This window comes from Dasypus novemcinctus, chromosome 9, assembly GCF_030445035.2.
Source record: "Dasypus novemcinctus isolate mDasNov1 chromosome 9, mDasNov1.1.hap2, whole genome shotgun sequence".
Classification (NCBI taxonomy): domain Eukaryota; kingdom Metazoa; phylum Chordata; class Mammalia; order Cingulata; family Dasypodidae; genus Dasypus; species Dasypus novemcinctus.
In genome coordinates, this window is record NC_080681.1 from 37,882,653 (window position 1) to 37,904,042 (window position 21,390).

At 39.7% G+C, this 21,390-nt stretch overlaps 1 long non-coding RNA gene across 2 annotated transcripts in view; it reads right to left on the minus strand.

The window, feature by feature from the left end:
- Positions 1-341: 341 nt before the first annotated feature.
- LOC131279718 (uncharacterized) overlaps positions 342-21,390 on the minus strand; it is a 109,073-nt gene continuing 88,024 nt past the window's right edge. For both annotated transcript variants that reach the window (XR_009187153.2, XR_009187152.2), the window contains exon 4: positions 342-429. This is a non-coding gene — a long non-coding RNA (uncharacterized lncRNA). The remainder of the gene's footprint in view (positions 430-21,390) is intronic.

The window sequence follows — 21,390 nt, forward strand, 5'->3', positions numbered from 1 at the left end:
AAGTTGGGTTAAAGCAGGAGCAGTACCAAAAGGTTGCTACACAAACAGTTAAACTGAGAAAGCAGCTTATACCGCTGCTTGAGACAAAGGGAAGTTGTGGGTGAATGGGGAGGGGCAAAGCAGACATGAGTTACACTGGGTACGTGAGCTAGGAGAGTGCTGTGAACTACAGTAAGTAAGGGGGGGCATTGGGGGAATGTGGACTGTCTGGGCAGGGTTTCCTTGAGGCCCAGTGCCTTAATTAGCAACAAGGATATTGGTGTAAGATTGTTTCCATCTGGTGAAGATCAGCAGACTTTGCTGATGTCAGCCTGATTTCTTTGTTACAGTTCTTCTTTGTGGGTAGGGGTGAGGTCTTTATTAGCGCGGCAAAGGATCATTGGTATGTCAGCCTGGTTCAGTTAGCCTCTGGTTCTTCTTTGTAATTCCCTGGATAAAATAGAATCTCAAGTAAATGAAGATGGTTAGTAAAATCATTTATTAATCCAATTTCAATTAATCATAAGCTTGTACTTTGTTTGGAAGTGGATTTTTTTTCCTTTAGAAATAGTCCTGACTCAGTAGATCTAATTTCTTTGAGCCATTGATTTCTTAACCACTTACATGTAAAATTCTGTCCTGCTACTTTATTGAACATCTTCCTCTTTAAAGAATCTACTGTAGTTTATCAGTAAAGGTAACATCTGCATTTACCTTTACCTTTCCATGCCTTCCTTTTAAGGAGGTACTGGGGATTGAACCTAGGACCTGGTACGTGTCAAGCAGGTACTCAACCACTTCCTGCACTTCGATACCCTCTAGAAAATCCTTTTCTGAATTCCTTGGCATGGCACTAATTTGACTCAGCACCTACTTGTCTGACAGCACTCTCGTTCTCATTTGTCAGCTCCTTCTCCCTATACTCCTCCAGATGGGAAGAAAAACATCAAAAAGAAAACAGAAAACCTAGAATTATATAGCAGGAAATATAATTTCTTAGAACCACTGCTTCTTTACTTCTCCTGGGCTCCTCCTCCTCTTTTAGTTCTTATTTCTTGCATTCTCTTCTGCATTTTTCTCTCCTCTTGCTCTCATTATAATGAAAAAAAAAAATGCATTATTTATTTTCAGTCCCAGCTTAACCCTAAGAACTCAGTGTAACTATTTCCATTTTGTAGAAAACACACTTAAAAATGGTTGTGACCTGCAAAATGTTATGCAACTAATTCTTGCTCCAAGTGAATACTCTGTAGCCAATATATTATATCGACTTTTTGGTGCCTCTATTCATTCTTGCATTTATGCTAATACCTTCATATTCTAAGGGTCTTTTTTATATCTCATCTTCTATATCTTTACTTAACTTTTTGAACATACAGAATACAGTTAAAATAACTATCTTAATGTCCTTTTAGGCTAAGTCTAACATCTAGGTAAGTCCTGCCTTGGCGCTGATTGATCAATTGATCTCCTCATTATGGCTTTTACCAGTCTTTTTTAGTCATCTGATATGCATACACTGATCAGTATTCAGCTGATAATTGGGAGGACTTCAGTTGTGGAAAATTTTCTCTGTGCAGCTGTTTCTTCTGTAACAATGCCCAGGTTTATAGAAAAATTATGCAAAAAGAATAACATTCCCCTATTTTTAACACATTGCATTAGTGTGATACCTTTGTTACAACTGATGAAAGAATATTAAAATTGGCATATTAATGGCAGTCCATAGTATACATTAAGGTGTAATTTTTCCCATGTATAACACTATTATGAGCACCTTCCATTAGTATGGTACAATTGTTATAATTCATGAAAGAACATTTTTGTAAGTATATTATTAACTAAAATCCATCATTTTCAAAAGAATTCACTGTGTTTAACATCACTATGTTTTATCTTTTAACTTTTATTCTAGTAACAAATATATACCTAAAATTTACCCTTTTCGGGAAGCGGACTTGGCTTCAAACCCCGGGCCTCCTTGACCCGTGTGCAGCTGGCCCATGCACAGTGCTGATGTGCACAAGGAGTGCCGTGCCACGCAGGGGTGTCCCCTTTGTAGGGGAGCCCCACGCGCAAGGAGTGCACCCCATAAGGAGAGCCGCCCAGCGTGAAAGAAAGTTCAGCCTGCCAAGAATGGCACCACACACATGGAGAGGTGACACAACAAGATGACACAACAAAAAGAAACACAGATTTCTGTGCCGCTGACAACAACAGAAGCAGAAAAAGAAGATGCAGCAAATAGACATAGAGAACAGACAACTGGGGTGGGGGGAAAGGGGAGAGAAATAAATAAATAAATCTTTTTTTAAAAACTGATTGTCTTAAAAAAATAAAATAAAATAAAATTTACCCTTTTAACCACACTCGCATATATAATTCAGTGCTGTTAATTACACTCACAATATTGTGCTACCATCACCACCATTCATTTCCAAAACTTTCCAATCAACCTAAAGAGAAATTCTATACAAATTAAGCATTAGCTCCTCATTCCATACTCCTAACCCAGCTCCTGTAAACCTGTATTCTAGACTCTACGCATATGCTTATTCTAATTATTTCATTATCAGTGAGAGCATACAATATTTGTCACTTGTGTCTGTATTATTTCACTTAGCATAATGTCTTCAAGATTCATCCATGATGTTGCATGTATCAGAATTTCACTCCTTTTTTATGGCTTAATAATATTCCATCATATGTCTATACCATATTTTGTTTATCCGTTCATTGCTGATGGACACTTGGGTTGCTTCCATCTTTTGGCAATTGTGAATAGTGGCTCTATGAACATCAATTTGCAAATGTCTGCTCGAATCCCTGCTTCGATGTTCTTGGGTCATTGCAATATCATGCAGAATGATTCCAATGTCTCAAAAATGCCCCATGTTACACCTATTCTTCCCTCTTCCCTCCCCTGAGAACCTACAGTGACCACTGTCTTATATATTAACGTAACAAGAGCTCCCATTACTAAAATATTAAGAAGTCTAATTTAGTCCATAGTTGCATTCCCCCCTAATGTTTGTTCATTCCTTTATCTTGAGGATTCAGGGATGGTGATGCCCACTCTGCTTTCAACTGAGAGGGGGCTTAGATCCCATGGGGCAGATGTATGGAACTGTCTTGCTTCCAGTTGTAGATACTCTGCTTCTTGGGATGGGTTTTGTCCATCATCATCCATTTGTTAGTTGTCCTGGGTGACTCTGATGATCTGGAGAGTAGGTGTTGGCTGCAACTCTGCTGAGACTCAGGTTCACCCAACATATGAACAGTCAGAAGATTTGAGTCTCTGGGACATATATTTAACAGGTATAATGTTAACTATAGGCTCAAATAAACGGGGCAAAAGAATTATGTGTAGGAAAATTATAAATGAATCTAACTCTAATACAATGGGGGACATGGATTATCGTGTATTCCAAAATAAGGTCCACTGATTGGGTGCCAATTTCCTGGGGTTGTCTAATCTGTCTATAGCGTCTACATATTTCTAGAGCCCCCAGGAGCACACCTAATCAAGACACTGTTTACTGTGGCACACAGTGAGATTTTCTGAGATGTGCATAGTAGTAACCTCTAGAATGACTCCCGACTCACTTTGAAATCTCTTAGCCATTAAAAACTCTTTTGTATTTAATGTTTCCCCATTCTGATCTAGATATTTCTCCAAATGCATCATTACTTGGTGCTTGGTATTAATCCCTTGGTGCCAGGGAGGCTCATTCCCAGGAGTCATGTCCCACATCAGGGGGAAGGCAGTGAATTTATATGCTGAGTCTGGCTTAGAGAGGCCACATTTGAGTAACAAGGAAGATTTCAGGAGGTAAGTCTTAGGCAGTATATATTACTAGGCCAAGTTTCAATTTCACAAGAACAAGGTCCATAGGTCCAAGCTTCAATATCAAGGTTTTGGTGCATTGTTCCACCCTCCTTTGTTAGACACTGCCCATGTATCCAGAGATTCTTGTCACTTTATGAGAGAATGTAGCAGGACTCACCAGGATGGGAATTCAGTATTCCATCAGTTATTCTGTAGGTCTCCACCTACTGAAACAACACCCCATGACCACATGAACACACATTCCATAGAGGCATGTCCCAGGTGCACCCAAACACACACATCCTCCAGCCACTGACAACCCATACCAGTGATCCTACCCTACCATGGCCGGAAGGCCTCTGCAACCCAAAACCTCCCCCAAAAACAATGCCAACGAAAAATAATAAAATTTTAAAATTAAATAAAAATTTTTTAAAAATTAATTTTTTTGCATTTATGTGTTTCACCACCAAAAAAATCTATTATCTTTTATGTATATTTACAATTTCTTCTGTATGTTCCCCAGTGTCTTATTTTGTTTTTCACTTTATTTTCTCAGAAGCTTTAGGTTATAAAAGTCATAGAAAATACAGGGAATTCCCATACACCCCACTTCCTCTCCTACACACACATCCTCCCTTACCAATAACACCCTACATAAGTATGGAACGTTTGGTACAATCAATGAACAAATATAAAAGAACTGATACTAATCATGGTCAATGGTTTACATTATGGTTTACTCTTTGCCTCATATAATGTATAATGGGCTGTATCCATCATTGCAAGATCTTGCAGAACAACTCCAATGCCCCAAAGATGCCCCATATTCTACCCATTACTCCCTGCCCCTCCCCTCGAACCTATGACAACCACTAAATTTCAATTGTTGAAGAATAACAATTATAATTGCATACATTAACATTGAGGGCTTAACATACTGGTCTGTTTTCTTTCACTGCGTACTGCTTATGTATTCAAGATGTTCTTGCCCCTCTATTTGAGAATGTAGCAGGAATCCCCAGGATGGGTGCTTAATATTTTCTTGTTTATTGTGTGGGTCTCTACCCACAGAGATAACACACTTTGCCAAGATGAACGCATTCACATTCCAAAGAAGCATGCCCTAGGTGCACCCTTACCCACATATACCCCACCACCAACGCCCTGCAGCAGTGACTCTCCCCTACTATGTTTGGAAAAAAAAAAAACATATCCACCATTTTAGTTTCAACCACAATATACAAATCCCCAGAGTTCACCAGCTCCTTCCTCCAGTCTTCCCCTCAGTTCCACAGACAATTCATCCCAAACCCCCCTGCCCTCTGCTCAACCTCACATTCCAGCACCATTGACAACATTCACATCCCTGCATCACCATCACTCCCCTCCACTGCCAAATTACCCTTTCCACCTAATCATGGGTTTTCCCATATTGAGCATCAGCTCACCACACTCTATTCCCTTTCTGTCACCTGATAACCTATTTTCCAGACTCTAGCTCTCTGAATCTGCTCAATAGGCTTACGTCATATCAGTGAGGTCATGCAGTATTTGGCTTTTAGTGACTGGCTTACTTCACTCAAAATAAGGTCTTCAAGATTCAATCATGCCATCATGCATCAATACTTCATTCCTATTACAGCTGAGTAATATTCCATTGTATGTATATACCACAGTTTGTTTATCCATTCATCTACTTACGGTCATTTGGGTTGCTCCCAACTTTTGGCAATAGTGAATAATGCCACTATGAACATTGGTGTTCATATATCTGTTCATGTCCCTATTTTCAGTTCTTCTGTGTATATACCTAGCAGTAGGATTGCTGGGTCATATGGAAATTCAATAATTAGCTTTCCGAGAAACCGCCAAACCATCCTCCACAATGGCTGCAGTGGACAAGATTTCCCATTTCCCCACATCCTCTCCAACATTTGTAGTTCTCTGTGAGTCTAATAGGTGTAAAGTGGTGTCTCAATGTGGTTTTGATTTGCATTTCCCTATTAGCTAGTGATGTTGAGCATCTTCTCATGCAAGTTTTAGCCATTTGTATTTCTTATTTGGAAAAGTGTCTGATCAAGCCTCTTGCCCATTATTTAAATGGGTTGTTGGGCTTTTATTTTTGAGATGTAGAATTTCTTTATATATACTGGATATTAGGCCCTTATTATATAAATGGTTACCAGATATTTTCTCCCTTTGAGTAGTCTGCCTTTTCACTTTCTTGACAAACCCCTTTGAAGTGTAAAAGTTTTTAATTTTGTGGAGGTCCCATTGATCTATTTTTTCTTTTATTGCTCATGCTTTGGTTGTAAAGTTTATGAAACCATTTCCTACTACAGGATCACACAGATGCTTCCCTACATTATCTTCTAGGAGTTTTATGGTCTTGGCTCTTCTGTTTAGATCTTTGATCCATCCTGAGTTAATTTTTGTATAGGGTGTGAAATGATAATCCTCTCTCACTCTTTTGGCTATGGACATGCAGTTCTCCCAGCACTACTTGTTGCAGAGGTCATTCTGTCCGAATTGAGTGTGCTTAGTGGGCTTGTTGATTATCAGTTGACCTTATATGCAAGGATCTATATCAGAACTTTCAATTCAGTTCCATTTGTCATTATGTCTATCCTTGTGCCAATACCATGCAGTTTTGACCACTGTAGTTTTGTATTATGTTTTAAGGTCAGATACTATGAATCCTCCTATTTAGTTTTTCTTTTTCAATATGTCTTTGACTTATGGGGATCCCTTGCCCTTCAATATAACTTTAGCGATTAGTTTTTCCAATTCAGTGAAAAACGCTGTTGTAACTTTTACTGGGATTGCATTAAATCTGTAAATCAATTTGGGTAGGACAGATATCTTAATGATGTTTAGTCTTCCAATCCATGAGCACGGAATTTTCTTCCATTTATTTAGGTCTTCTTTGCTTACCTTTAACAATGTTGTGTAGTTTTCTGTGCACAAATATTTTGTATCTTTAGTTTATTTCTAGATATTTGATTCTTTTATTTGCTATTGTAAACAGAACTTTTTTCTTGATTTCCTCCTCAGATTGCTCATTACTAGTGCACAGAAATGCTACTGATTTTTGTGTGTTGATCTTATATCCTGCCACTTTGCTGAACTTGTTTATCAGCTCTAGAAGCTTTGTTTTTGATTTTTCAGGTCTTCTGTGTCTAAGGTCATGTCATCAGCAAATAGCAAAACTTTTAGTTCTTCCTTTCCAATTTGGATAACTTATGTTTCTTTTTCTTGCCTAAGTGTTCAAGCAAGTACTTCTAACACAATGTTAAATAAGAGCAGTGAGAGTGAGCATCCTTGTCTTGTTTTGGATCTAAGAGGAAAGTCTTCAGCAATTCCTTACTGAGTATGATGTTAACTGTGGGTTTTTATATATACCTTTTATGATGTCATGGAAGTTTCCTCCTATTCCTGTCAGTTGAATTACTTTTATCAAGAAAGGATGGTGTATTTTGTTGAATTCTTTTTCTGCACGATAGAGATGATCGTGTGATTTCTTTCTGTCAATCTGTTAATGTAGTATATTACATGATTCATTTTCTTATGTTGAAATATCTTGCATACCAGGGATGAAACCCATGTGATCATGATGTGTAATTCGTTTGAAGAGTTGTTTAATAACATTAGCAAGTATTTTGTTGAGGTTTTAGCATCCAGGTTCATTAGAGAGATTGGTCTATATTTCTCTTTTGGCATCATTATGTAGCTTTGGTTTATCTTGATGAGCTTATTCAGATGGTTAGCATTTCTTTCTATTCTAGGGTTTTATTTTGTTTTGTTTTGTTTTGTTTTAAGGTTCCTCTTTGACCATTGGTTTCACTTAATCTATATCCTTTTGTTGTCCATATTCCCATGAAAAAAAATTAAGATCATAAAAAAGGAAACAAAGGAGAAGAGAAAAATGATAATAATAGTAATAATAAAAACAAGCTGGAAAATGAACCTTAAAAGAACCAAGAAGAAAAAATAATACAAGTAGAAAGTCTGAAAAATGAAAAAGGATTAAGAATAAAAAATGTAGAGTGGAAAACAGAAAGAAACAGGAAAAAAGAGAAAAAATAAAAGAGCAAAAAGCTAAGAAGAGAAGAAAATGAGGCCTCACAAGAGACGGTAGAACAAAAGAAAAGCAACAGAAGAAAAGATGAAAGAATGAAAAACAATAAACTAAGAAGAGAGAAAAAAGAAGAGGAAAGAAAATAACAACTCCAAAAAAAACACACACCCCCACACACAAAAAAACAGGCTTCTCTCTCACTCAGGCCACTAGCAAACACCCTCAGTTGCTTGTGTTCAACAATCAATCTCCTTGCAAGTCTGCTTTCCCCAGGTTAAGATACCTGGGTATAAAGAAAAGAACAAGGAATTTAAAAAAAAAAAAAAAATCAAATAACCTTAAAAAAAAAAAAAAAAACAACAACAACTCGGTCTAAACTCCCAGTCTCAAGACTGTCTTTCATCTCCTGTTCCCTGAAGCTCCTGAGGTTCTTCTCCCTACTCCCTTTATCACTGGAGCCATTTAGGCTTTGTCTATTTTTTTTTTAAGTAGGTACCAGGTATTGGACCTTGTATCCATGAAGCAGGAGATTGACCACTGAGCTACACCCACTCTACCAGTTAGATTAGGCTTCTGGAGACTTCTGAAGGCTTTCCCTCTTCCTTTGCCTGCCCTCCTTTGCATCAGGCCAGTTAGGTTTCTGACGTTTTTGTATTGCTTCTCCAGGCTTCCCACTCTCCCGAGCTGTTAGGTGCCTGTCGGCTAGCCCTCTCACTGCCCCATTTCCTCTCTTTCCCAGGATGGGTAGGTGTGACAGCCTGCCTGATCATTCCCCCCCTTCCCTCTCCCTGGAGCTGTTTCAGCACCCATTGGTGACTATTTTATTCCTAGTTCATCCACCCTATCATCCCTTCTCCCACACTTCTCTCCCCCTAGATTAGCTGGATGCCTGACCCCCACACTAGTTTGCCCTGCAGCTCCCCCACCTCAAGAGCCTACTGGGTGCTGGGAATCTCCCCCGGTCTCTCCAGGGGTGGGAGACTTAACTCACTCTAGGAACCTGATGAGCACTGGTCTTCCTGCCTGGGATGCAACATGAATGCCCTATCTTCTATGGGTTCCCTTCCCCCACCTCCACCCTGAACAAAAGAGTCTCCCCTCTCTAGGTACCCTTTCCAATTGTCCCCAGGTTCCAGGGCCTCCCTTCTGCCAGTAAACCTACCTACCTTCCCATAGTTTCTGGAGGAGGATGGCAACCTGCCATTCCCTATTCCACCATCTTGGAGCCCCCTTTGACCCATCTTTTAATTGGGTTGTCTGTCTTTTCATTGTTGAGTTGTACGGTTACTTTATATAGTCTTGATAATAAACTTTTATTGAATATGTAGTTTCCAAATATATTCTCCCATTGAGCAGGTTGTCTTTTCATTTTCATGATAAAGTCCTTTCATATACAAAAGTTTTAAATTTTGATGAGGTCCCAATTATCTATTTTTTCTTTTCTTTTTTTTTAAAGATTTATTTATTTTTATTTAGCCCTTCACCCCCACCCTGGTTGTCTGTTCTGTGTCTATTTGCTGCATGTTCTTTTTTGTCTGCTTCTGTTGTCAGCGGCATGGGAATCGGTCTCTTTTTGTTGGGTCATCTTGCTGTGTCAATTCTCCATGTGGGCGGCGCCATTCCTGGGCAGGCTTCACTTTCTTTTGCACTGGGTGCTCTCCTTATGGGACGCACTCCTTGCGTGTAGGGCTCCCCTATGCGGGGACACCCCTGCATGGCACAGCACTCCTTGCGTGCATTAGCACTGCACATGGGCCAGCTCCACACAGGTCAAGGAGACCCGGGGTTTGAACCACTGACCTCCCATGTGGTAGACAGATGCCCTAACCACTGGGCCAAGTCAACTTCCCTATTTTTTCTTTTGTTTCTTGTGTTTTGGGTGTAGTCTAAGAAACCATTGCCTAATACAAGATATTGAAGATGTTTCCCTACATTTTCTTCTAGGAGTTTTATAGTCCTGGTTCTTATATTTAGGTCTCTAATCCAGTTTGAGTTCACTTTTGTTTTTTTTTACAATTTATTTTCTTCATTAGAGAATATTTGGGTTTACAGAACCTTATCATGTGTAAGATACAAAATTCCCATATACCACCTCACCACCAACACATTCCATTGGTGTGGAACATTTGTTAAATTTTATATTCCGTTGTATGTATATACCACAATTATTTATAAATATATTGGTTGATGTACAGTTGGGTGGCTTACAGCCTTTGGAAATTATTAATACTGCAGCAATGAACATCGATGTGCAAATATCTGTTGCAGTCCCTGCTTTCAACTCTTCAGGATATATACAGAATATTAAGATTGCCAGGTCACATATATATACTTAGCTTTCTGGGAAACTCCCGACTGTCTTCCACAGAGCTGCAACATTTTACATTGTGACAAGTGATATATATGTGTTCCTATTTTCCTCATCCACTTCAACACTTATTTTCCATTTTTTAATATTTTCATTTTCATAATAAAGTCCCAGGAGGTACAAACATTTTTAATTTTTATGAGGTCCCATTTATCTATTTTTCACTTTTGCTGCTTGTGCTCTGGGTATAAAGTATAAAACACTATTGCCTAATGCCTGGTCCTGAGGATGTTTACCTACATTTTCTTCTAGGAGTTGAATAGTTCTAGCTCTAATATTTAAGCCTTTGATCCATTTTGAGTTGATTTTTATTTATGATGTGAGGTAGGGGGGGTCTTCCCTTTTTTTTTTGCAAATAGACATCCAGGTGTGCCAACACCACTTCAGCTTTGTTGAAGAGAGTCATCTTTCCCAATTTAAAGGTCTTTGTCCCCTGGTCAAAAGTTAGTTGGCCATAAATGTGAGGGCTGATCTTTGAGCTCTCAATTAAATTCCATTGGTCTACATGTCTGTCCTTGGGCAGTACCTTGCTGTTTTCATTACTGTACCTTTGTAATAATTTTTTTTTTGTAATAAGTTTTAAGATGGGGAAGTATGAGACCTCCAACTTAATTATTCTTTTTCCAAATGGTTTTAACTATTCATAGACCTTTACTCTCGCATATAAATTTGATGATTGGATTTTCCATTTCTGCAAAGAGGGTTGTTGGAATTTTGATTGGGATTGCATTTAATTTATAAATAACTTTAGGTAGGAATGACATCTTAATGATATTTAGTCTTCCAATCCATGAACACAAAATGCCCTTCCATTTATTTAGGTCTTCCTTGATTTCTTTTAGCAATGTTTTATAGTTTCATGTGTACAATTCTTTTACATCCTTATGTATACTTATTCTTGGATATTTTATTCTTTTGCTTGCTTTTGTCAATGGAATTTTTCCTTGATTTCCTCTTCTGATTGTTCATTGCTTGTATATAAAAACACTACTTGACTCGAAGGAGTTGATCTTATATCCAGACAATTTGCTGAATTCATTTATTAGCTCTAGGAACTTTGTTGTGGATTTCCATCAATTGTACCAAAAGTAACCATTTTGTTTTTAAAAAAAGTACAATTATTAAAAAGTGCTTTCAACAATTGTGCCAAATGTTCCATGTCAATGTAAGGTGGTGTTATACAGTGGTCTGTGGGATTCCCATATTTTATGCACGATCGATCTATAATCCCACAGCGTCTCTAATTTAAAAAAAAAGTATACATTCTCTGGGAGGAAGGAAAATGTAAACATTAATTTTGGTCTTTGATATGTTAAGGACGAACAATATAATTTGCACAGTAACCACTAAATGAATTGTACTTGACTGTTTAGCTTTTAGACACTGGTTGAGAAGGATAAAATAATTTAAAATAATATTAACTGGTCCAAAAGACAGTATTAAGATAAAAAAAATAAATGTTCAATAAGGAAAACAAATGGAAAGCACTTAAGACCATAGTTGATCAAGTCCAAAATTAAATTTAGTACAAATGTTTTAATCTGCACTGTCTAATAACATAGTCATTAGCCTTTGTACATTTAAATGCAGCCAATCTGAACTGATATATTCTGTGACTATGGAAAATACATCAGATTTTGCAGACTTATTACAACAAAAAGAATGTAAAATGTCTAATAACTTTTCATATTGATAATATATGTTAAAATGCTAATTTTTGGACATACTGGGTGTAGCAGTTTGATATTATTGATGAATTCCAAAAAGAAATATTGGATTATGTTTGTAAACTGATCTTTTTCTCTGGGCATATTAGATTACATTGGATTCACAGGTTTACTTAATTATGTAAACCTCTTGTGTCAGTAGGGCTTTGAGTCCCCACCCTTTGGTGGGTAGGAACTCACAGATAAAAGACATGGCAAAGGACAGAGTTGAGGTTCTTGATGTTAGAGTTTTGATGTTGGAGTTTGATGCTGAAGCTGGAACCCTGGGAAGAGAGGAACCCAGGAAGCCTGAACCCTGTCAGACATCGGCAGCCATCTTGCTCCAACACATGAAAATAGACTTTGGTGAGGGTAGTAACTTATGCTTTATGGCTTAGTATCTGTAAGCTCCTACCACAAATAAATACTCTTTATAAAAACCAACCAATTTCTGGTATTTTGCATCAGCACCCCTTTGGCTGACTAATACACTGGGTTAAATAAAACATAACTATTAAAATTTATTTCACCAGGGTTTTATGTTCTCTTAATGTAGCTACTATAAAATTTTAAATTACATATATGAATTCTATTCTATTTGGACAGCACCAGTCTAAATGCTTTAGAGAAAACATTAACGGACTGGAAAATGAAACCAAATTCTATGCTATAAAATAATGAAAGGATGGAAAAAGATATATTATTAAAATTTAACCAAAAGTGAGTTGAGTAACATAATTTCCTCAGACAAAATAGAATTCAAGGCAAAAACCTTTACTGAAGATGAATATGGTCATTTGACAATGAGAAATGCTTCAATTTGCCAGAAATATATAAGGAATTTAAATTTGTATGTAACTAATCATATGGCTTCAAATTAATATAAAGCAAAAACTGGAGAACCAGATGGTGAAGAAATAAATCAACAATCATAGTGGGAAATTTTACCAAAATTGTCAGTACTTATTAGAATAAGCAACCAGAAATGTTTCTGTTTTTTTAAAAAAGAAAGCACAGTGAAAGAAATTGTGAGCAACATAATTAAGAAAATTGGCCTAATGAATTGTTCTAGTTTGCCAAAGGGCTGCCGATGCAAAGTACCAGAAATGGGTTAGTTTTTATAAAGGGGACTTATTTGGGGAAAAGCTTACAGTTCCAGGGCCATGAAATATCCAACTCAAGGCACCAGAACAGGAGCTTTCTTACCCTAGTCAGCTGCCACATGGTAAAGCAAGATGTCGAGTGCTCTCTGCCTAGGCCTCTCCTTCCTCTCGAGGCTGTACCAATTCCCAGAGCTCAGCTGTGGACACTAGCCATAGGGTTTGGCTCTTTTCAGGCCTCTGCTTTCTTCCTGAGTTCAGATGCAAGCTATCAGGCACATGGCTCATCTGTCCCTGGGCCTCAGCTCCTTGAGCCTCTCCTTTCTCTCACATGGCAGAATCAAATATGACAAGAGCTTCCTTTTCCTGTATGTCTCCATTTACATCAAAACCAGCAAGAGAGAAGAGACTCAACCTGAGTCATGTCTCACTAATGTAGCTAATTGGAAGGGTCTCACACCCATGCAAAACATATGTTCAAAAACATAATCTTTCTCTTCTTGTGATTCTTAAATTTTTTCAAATTGGCACACAGATATACATAGAATACTGCACTCAACAATTGTAAGGTACATATAGCTTTAAAGTACATCAGAAATATTTTAAAATACAAACTATATTGGAGAATGGGGAGTTATTGTATAATGGGTAAAGAGTTTCTGTTTGGCATGATAAAAAAGTTTTAGAAATAGATAGTGGCAATAAATATATAATATTATGAATGTAATTACTGCCACTGTATTATACTTAAAATTTGTTGAAATGACAAATTTTATCTTTTATGTATTTTACTTAAACTATTTTTTTTTAATGACATGAGGGAAAAACTTAGGAAGTCTTGAAAAACTGATATCTTAGGCCATAAAATAAGTCATAACAAATTTTCAAGGATGATAATCAAACCGAGTATGTTCTCTAGCTCAATAAACCAATGTTAGAAATCAAGATAACTAGAAAATGCAACAAAGTATGAAAATTTTAAGAAAGGAAATCACTGTATATCCAAATGTGCAGATGCAATTAAAGCAATGCTTAGAGGAAAATGATGTTTAATTGCAAATTCATATATTAGAAAAGAAGATAGGAAGCTAATACTATAAGCATTCAGCTCTCCATCTCTTTTTCTAATTCATTGTCTCTCTCCTTTCTTTTAGAGACAGTGAATGGAAAAAGAGTAGTTTAAATCAAACAGATTTCAAAGTTTGAATCATACATCATCATCATCTTAGCTTGAAAGAGTTAGCACATAACCTCAGAAAGAAAAATTCTTGATCTCAGTCTGCATTCCTCTAAGTGTGAACACTTTGTAAGTAAGACCTCAGTGAAGAGGTTGTTTTTAGTTAAGGTAAAGCCCAATTGAAATGAGGGTGGGCCTAAATCCAGATTACTGAAGGCCATTCAAAGAGAGCAGAGGTCAAGGAAAGGAGGAAAATAGAAAAGCCAAGGACATCCAAGGATTGCAGCAGCCACACTAGAATGCTACAACATTTGGGGAGAAATCAAGCCTTGGCAAATCTTGATTTTGAACTTCTTCTAGCCTATAACTGTGAACCACTAAATTCCTGTTGTTTAAACTCAACAAACTCAGACACATGGTAGCTCAAATGCCAAACAAAGGCATTTATTTAACCTCTCTCTGATTCTTTTTGCTCTTTAGATAATGGGGATAATAAATACTCCCTATCATGAAGGATTATTTTGAGGTTTAAATGAGATATGTAAAGACTTTAGACTTAGAAAGGAATCAATAAACAGGAAATATTATGAGATCTGGAGAAAGATTGCTGGGGTTCAAATCTTACATAGTGCTCTGTGATTTTAACAACTTATTAATCTCTTTGTAATATTGTGGTAAATTGTTTATGTTGAGAATTAAGATGACCTGTGTAAAGAATTTACAACTGGACTTGAAACAAATATGCAATAAGTGGAAGCCATCCTCATTATTATACATCATTTAGGTGCTAAGTGCCAGGACCTCAGTTAGGTGCTGAGAATTCATAAGGGTATGAAACGTGGTCATTCCCACAAGGCACTTAGTCCTAACTTCCTATACAATTCCTACACAGTCCATTGTGAATGGGTCTACTATTCTAGGAAACTAGACCTACAATAAAATTATATGAGGTTTTCTTATACTTATGCTTCTCAAACTGGCCCCCAAACTGAAATAAATACCATTGCCTTTAAAATGACTGAATGGGCCATTATTTATTCAACAAAGTCTCTAAGCTTTCATCCAATAATAAAAGGTGATGGTATTGAAAATTAACAAATAACTAGAGTCACTGAATTATTAGGCATTTTCTTACTTTTAGTATAATGTAGAATGACTTACTCATGTAATTGTTGTAGAGAAGTGGGGTGTGTGCGGTATTGAAAGCCAGGACACAAGAACTCTGAGAAGGAAGTTGGTTTATTTTGACCGGCAGGACTTGGAGGACTCTTGTCCTAATAATAACCAAGCCCCGAATAGCATTTTTTGGTCCCTTTTATACAGAGGTTTAAGATTAGGGAGAAAATGGGTGATGGTATGCAAACAGACCTTTGGTTAGTTTCTTCAGTATTTGATCTGAGTATCAGATAGGTTATTTCTTCCAGGTGAGTTGCATATTCCCCACATTCCAAGCCAGCTTGGATTTAGCAGATCTTCCACATTCCATCTGGATGCAACCTTGAATACACCTTCAGTCTTACATCCTTTCTGAACATTCAAAGACTATAGGGCCTATATTACTTATTGGACTTTTAGGGACTAGGTACACGTGGAAACAATCTTGAATTTATGCACAGGCTGTATCATATCTCCCCCCTTTGAGGCCAAGCTTAAGCTATTAAGCTTCGGCCACTATTGTCTGAGTCCCTCTGGACTGACTGGTATGTATACAGAGTCATGAGATGGGCAGTTATTTGTCTTCTTACTATACCATTTATTAGGGTGCGCATTCTGTTTATGATGAAAGGGAGGAGGCATGGAAGCATGGTGCATGCTCCTATGAAGAAGGCAATTATTCCCAGTAGAAGCTTGAAATTGTTTACTATTGACTGCCAGCTTCCAAAGGGATTATTTAAATTCCAACCATTCCAGGTTTGCACTGGGACATGAGCAATTTTTACTATTTTGCTTGTAATTTCATCAATAACCTTTCCAGTGTTATCTAATTCAAGGCAGCAGTTAGAGAGATTGAACTTTCCACAAACTCCCCATTCAGCTGCCAAGAGATAATCTAGGGCAAGACGGTTTGATAGATAGCATTTCTGAATTTAGTTTGCTATTGGGCTAGTAAGTTTAGTGCATAGGCAGTTTCATTAGTTATTATCTCTGCCACAGCTTGTAGGCAGATGATTTGGTTTAGCATATAGATAGGGGTTCGATAACCCCACATGCCATCCTCTGCCCAAGTTGCTGGCCCCTAGTATTGGATTATACACTCAGGGGGCCATTCTTCACCTCCCCAGGTAGTGACAGCCCTTTTTTCTCTTATGTTTTGATATACTGACTGGCTTAGCTCTTTCCCTTCTGTTAAGGGACTGAGGAAGAAAGAGGGTTTTATTGTACCAAGCATACAAGTTCCACACCAGTATCGTGGAAGTTCTTGGAATGCCCCATTTGGGGCAGTAAAGGGGCCCTTTGTGGTGGAGTTCCACACTGTGATTAATTTGGGGAAAGTACGATTATTGAGTACGAGGTCAAATTCATTCCATGTTCCCCAAGGCTCTGTTATATTTGTGGTATAATTTTGGAATTTTCCCCCTGTACATGTTAGGTTTCCAACCACTATAGAGGAGCTTAGGCAGGCCCTTGAAGCACAATATTTTCCTATGACAGAAGTTTACAAGGGCCACATACTATCTCGGGGGACAGCCGGGAGGTCAGCTGCATTATATGGTTGGCTGTAATTGTATTCCCTGGTTTCCCATGGCCATTGGTCTCCCATATTAGTACCGCCACATACACAGCATGAGGAGACATTTAAGGCTGCCCTTACCACTTCGGCCAGGCTTATAAAGAGGTTTCTTGCTGCTTGTGGGATGGAAAAGGGCTTTTCCGTTTCTTCATAGAAAGAGTGGAACACAGAATGGGCTTTATTTGTGAGTGGGTATTCCCAATACCCAACCCAGATGTAGGGTCCTGGGTCTATTCCTTTACCATCAATGCGGAGGCCCATTTAGACTCCCTGAGTCTGCCAGGATTCAGGTTTAAGGATGGTGAGGTTTAAGGGGTTACACTGACCATGTGGGACAGTTAGCCGGGGCCATACCCTTGGTCAGGATAGCCATTTGTTTAGCTATGTCTGTGTTCCAGGTGGCCCAGGTGACACAAGACCAGTAGGGGCAGTAGTATGCACCTATATATTTGCACCAAAAGCCACCCCCCACCTGCCTTGGGCTACACTTTTTATTTCTGGAGCGCACATATACTTATTGTTATGAGTATACCTCTGCTCCCAGCTGAGCCCTCCACAATCTGTGTTCCATGGTATCCCGGAGTCTATAACTTGACATGCGTCAAATAGGAGGGACACTCATTGGTTCTGGCTAGTTACTGGGGTGGAGGAAAGTAGCTCTCCATTTTGATCAAGCACTGTTATTTCCCATTTAGGGGAGACTGTTTGGGGGTCTAGGGTCATAGCAGATTATTTGGCCAGATGCGTTACAGACACTATGGGAGATTCCCTGAAACTGACAGGTGGTTTTCTGGCCCTTGCAGGTGTAATGACTATGGTATATTAATGTGGTGTTGACATGGGCCCCTGTACGCACCTTTTGAATACAAGGCTCACACTCTGTGATGTCGACCTGGAACCAGGGGAGGGTTAGGACTAGAAGTAGGAAAAATAGCCGAAGGGGCATTGTAATGGATTAAACCAGATTGCTAATTTTCGGCTGTGCATGGACCAGTCAGCTTCCAGGGTGTGACTGGAGCAGGGCTCAGTGTTCCCCTTTTTCACAAGATGAGTTTGATTGAGCTGTGGGTATCTGGAATACAGGTCCAGGACTCTGGGGCAGCTCACTTGACTCAGCTATGGTGTATCCACAGGGTGATTTCAGCTACTTTAACTGCAGTGGGGGTGGATAAAATGACAAGATAGGGTCCTCACCATCGAGGGGTTAGTGCAGCTGACTTCCAGTCCTTGACCCAAACTGCATCTCCTGGCTTGTACGGGTGTACGGAGCTGCTTAAGCTAATGGGGGCCCTTTCTTGGATGCAGTGATGCACGTTATGTAAGGTTTTTCCTAAGCTGATCATCTGCTGAGCTATTGATAAGTTTCCTCTTTCCCTGAGATCCCCTTCTATATTTCTGATTAAGGGAGGAGGCCTCCCAAAGAGGATTTCATAAGGGGTTAGGCTCAGTTTTTGGCTTGGGCTGGCTCAAACTTGTAGGAGAGCACTTGGAAGTACTTGCACCCATGTTAGCCCAGTTTCTTGGCAAATCCTGGCAGTATAAGTCTTTATCGTATGGTTCATTTGCTCTACCTTTCCTGAGCTCTGAGGATGGTAAGCGGTGTGCAGTTTCCATTGGATGTGCAGTGCCTTTGCAATCTTTTGAGTGATTTTGGAGATGAAGGCAGGTCCGTTGTCAGAGTCAATCGAGAGCGGTAGCCCATAGCGAGGAAAGATTTCCCTGAGGAGAACCTTAGCTACTTCTTCAGCTTTTTCTGTTGGAGTGGGAAAGGCTTCCACCCAGCCAGAAAACGTGCAAACAAGGACTAGGAGATATTTATAGCTTCTGGATCGTAGCATTTCAGTGAAATCAGCTACTAGATCTTCAAGAGGCATACTGCTAATTCTCTGGACCCCTGGGGCTCCTGTGGGCCCCTGGCCAGGGTTATTCTTTGCACATGTCACACACCATTGGCATACAGCATAGGTGATAGCGACTAGTCTTGGGATGTAGGAGAATCTTTCTAACACTTCCTTAAGATGGGTTTTTCCCAAGTGTGTGTTCTCCTGGTAGTCTTGAACTACAGTTGCTGCTAATATTTGTGGCACAACTATTCTGTGATCAGGCAATGTCCACCATCCATTTTCTCCTTGTGTCCCGCCCTCAGGGAGTATCCATTCTCTCTCGGCTTGAGTATATTGCGGCTCTTGGTGACTCAGAGGCTGCCAGACGAGAGCAGGCATTGTATACTGGAGATCCTGATAATTAAAAGGTTAAGAAATGAGAGCGGTGGCCAGGTTTTCAGATAGGGATCCCTCCCGTGCCACTCCTTTTGCTTCAGCATCTGCTCCGATTTCCCTGGGCAATGGGGCTGTGGCTTGTTTGGTGTCCCTTATGGTGCATTATGACCACTTTGACAGGCTCCCGAACTGCTTCTAGTAGCTCCAGAATTTGTGTGCAATATTTAATGCTCTTCCCTCCTGAGTTAATGAGTCCCTTTTGTTTGTATAAGGCTGCATGCACATGCAGGGTAAGAAAGGCGTATTTGGAGTCTGTGTAGATGTTAACTTTGGCTCCAGCTGCAAGTTGCAGGGCTCAGGTGAGGGCAATGAGTTCAGCTTTCTGTGCTGATGTGTTATCTGGGAGGTGTTGTGCCTCTACTGTGGTTTCAGATGTTACTACAGCATATCCTGCTCGCTGATTGCTGCCCTGCATAAAGCTACTCCCATCCGTGAAGAACTCCATGTCAGGATTGCCAGTGGCTTGTCCTGGAGGTCTGGCTGGCTAGAATATACTTCTTGCAATGTTTCCAGGCAGTTATGGGCTGGAACCCCTGGCTCCACGGGTAGCAGGGTGGCTGGATTTAGGGTTTTTACAAGTTCCAGCTGTATAGATGGATTTTCATATAATAGCGTTTGACATTTAACCAGGCAGCTGTTAGTAAGCCAGTGTGTTCCTTTGGCTTCTAAGATAGTGATTACTGCATGTGGAACCCGGGCAATTATAGGCTGCCCAAGAGTTAATTTTATAGCTTCTACTGTAAGCATGGCTGCAGCTGCTATGGCTTGCAAACATGAGGGCCATCCCTGGGCTACAGTGTCCAGTTGTTTGGACAGATACGCTACAGGTCTGTGCCAGGAACCGAGGTATCGAGTGAATACTCCTATTGTGATGCTTTGGCGGTTGTAAACACAGAGGTAGAACGGTGGTTTAGTGAGGTCTGGAAGTCCGAGGCTCGGTGCTTCCATTAGAGCTTGTTTGAGAGCAGTGAAGGCATTTTTCTGTGGGCTTTCCCAGAGCAGGGGATCACAATCTCCCCCCTCTGTGACTTCATATAAAGGGCACGTGAGGAACCCAAAATTGGGGATCCAACTGTGGCAGAATCCAGCTGCCCCAAGGAACTCTCGTAGCTTCCGGCGGGTATTGGGCTCAGGGAGACTACAGATCACTTTCTTTCTTTCAAGTCCTAATTCACAGCGCCCCTGCGTTATATTATAACCTAGATATTTGACTTGAGGTAGGCCGATTTGGACTTTTTTCTTAGACACCCGATATAGCCTTTTTGCTGTAGATGCTTTAAAAGAGCATGGGTTCCACCAGCGCAGTCTTGATAGGTGAGACTTCCGAGAATAAGGTCATCTACATATTGGAGAAGAAAACAGTTATGGCTTTCTGCTTTAAAGGATTTGAGATCACTGGCCAGGGATTGTCCAAAAATAGTGGGTGCATTTTTAAATCCCTGAGGCAATCGCATCTATGTTAGCTGCTGCTTATCACCTGAGTTTGGATTTTCCCATGTAAAGGCAAAAATTGGCTGGCTCCAGGGTGCTACCTGAATGCAGAAGAAGGCATCCTTAAGATCTAGGCATGAAAAGTAGATTGCCAGTGAGGGTATTAGGCTGAGAAGAGTATAAGGATTAGAAGCCGCAGAATGAAGGGTTATTACTGCCAAATTAACCGCTCATAAGTCCTGGACTGGGTGGTAACGTCCATCAGCTTTTTTAACTGGGAAGAGTGGGGTGTTCCATGGAGACTGGCACAGCCTCAATATACCCTCATTCAGTAATCTCTGAATATGTAGCTGGACCTTTTCTTGTGCTTCACGTGGAACTGGATACTGCCTTATGCTTACTGGATTGGCCGTAGGCTTTATTTCAGTAATAACTGGAGGAATGTCATGTGCCATCCCCATTGGGTTACCCTCTGCCCATACTTCAGGCACATCTTCAAAGGGGAGCTGCATGGCCATGGATTGGTCAGTCTCACTGAGGCAAAACAGTCTCCATTCCTCCTGCAGAGGAAGGGTTAGCGCTCTTTTTGGAGGGTCTTGTGGCCCCATTGTCAGTGTGGATTGCCCTGTGGCATCAAAGGTAATTTGAGCCTGCAGTTTAGACAGCAGGTCTCAACCCAGGAGGGGGACTGGGCACTCTGGAAGATAAA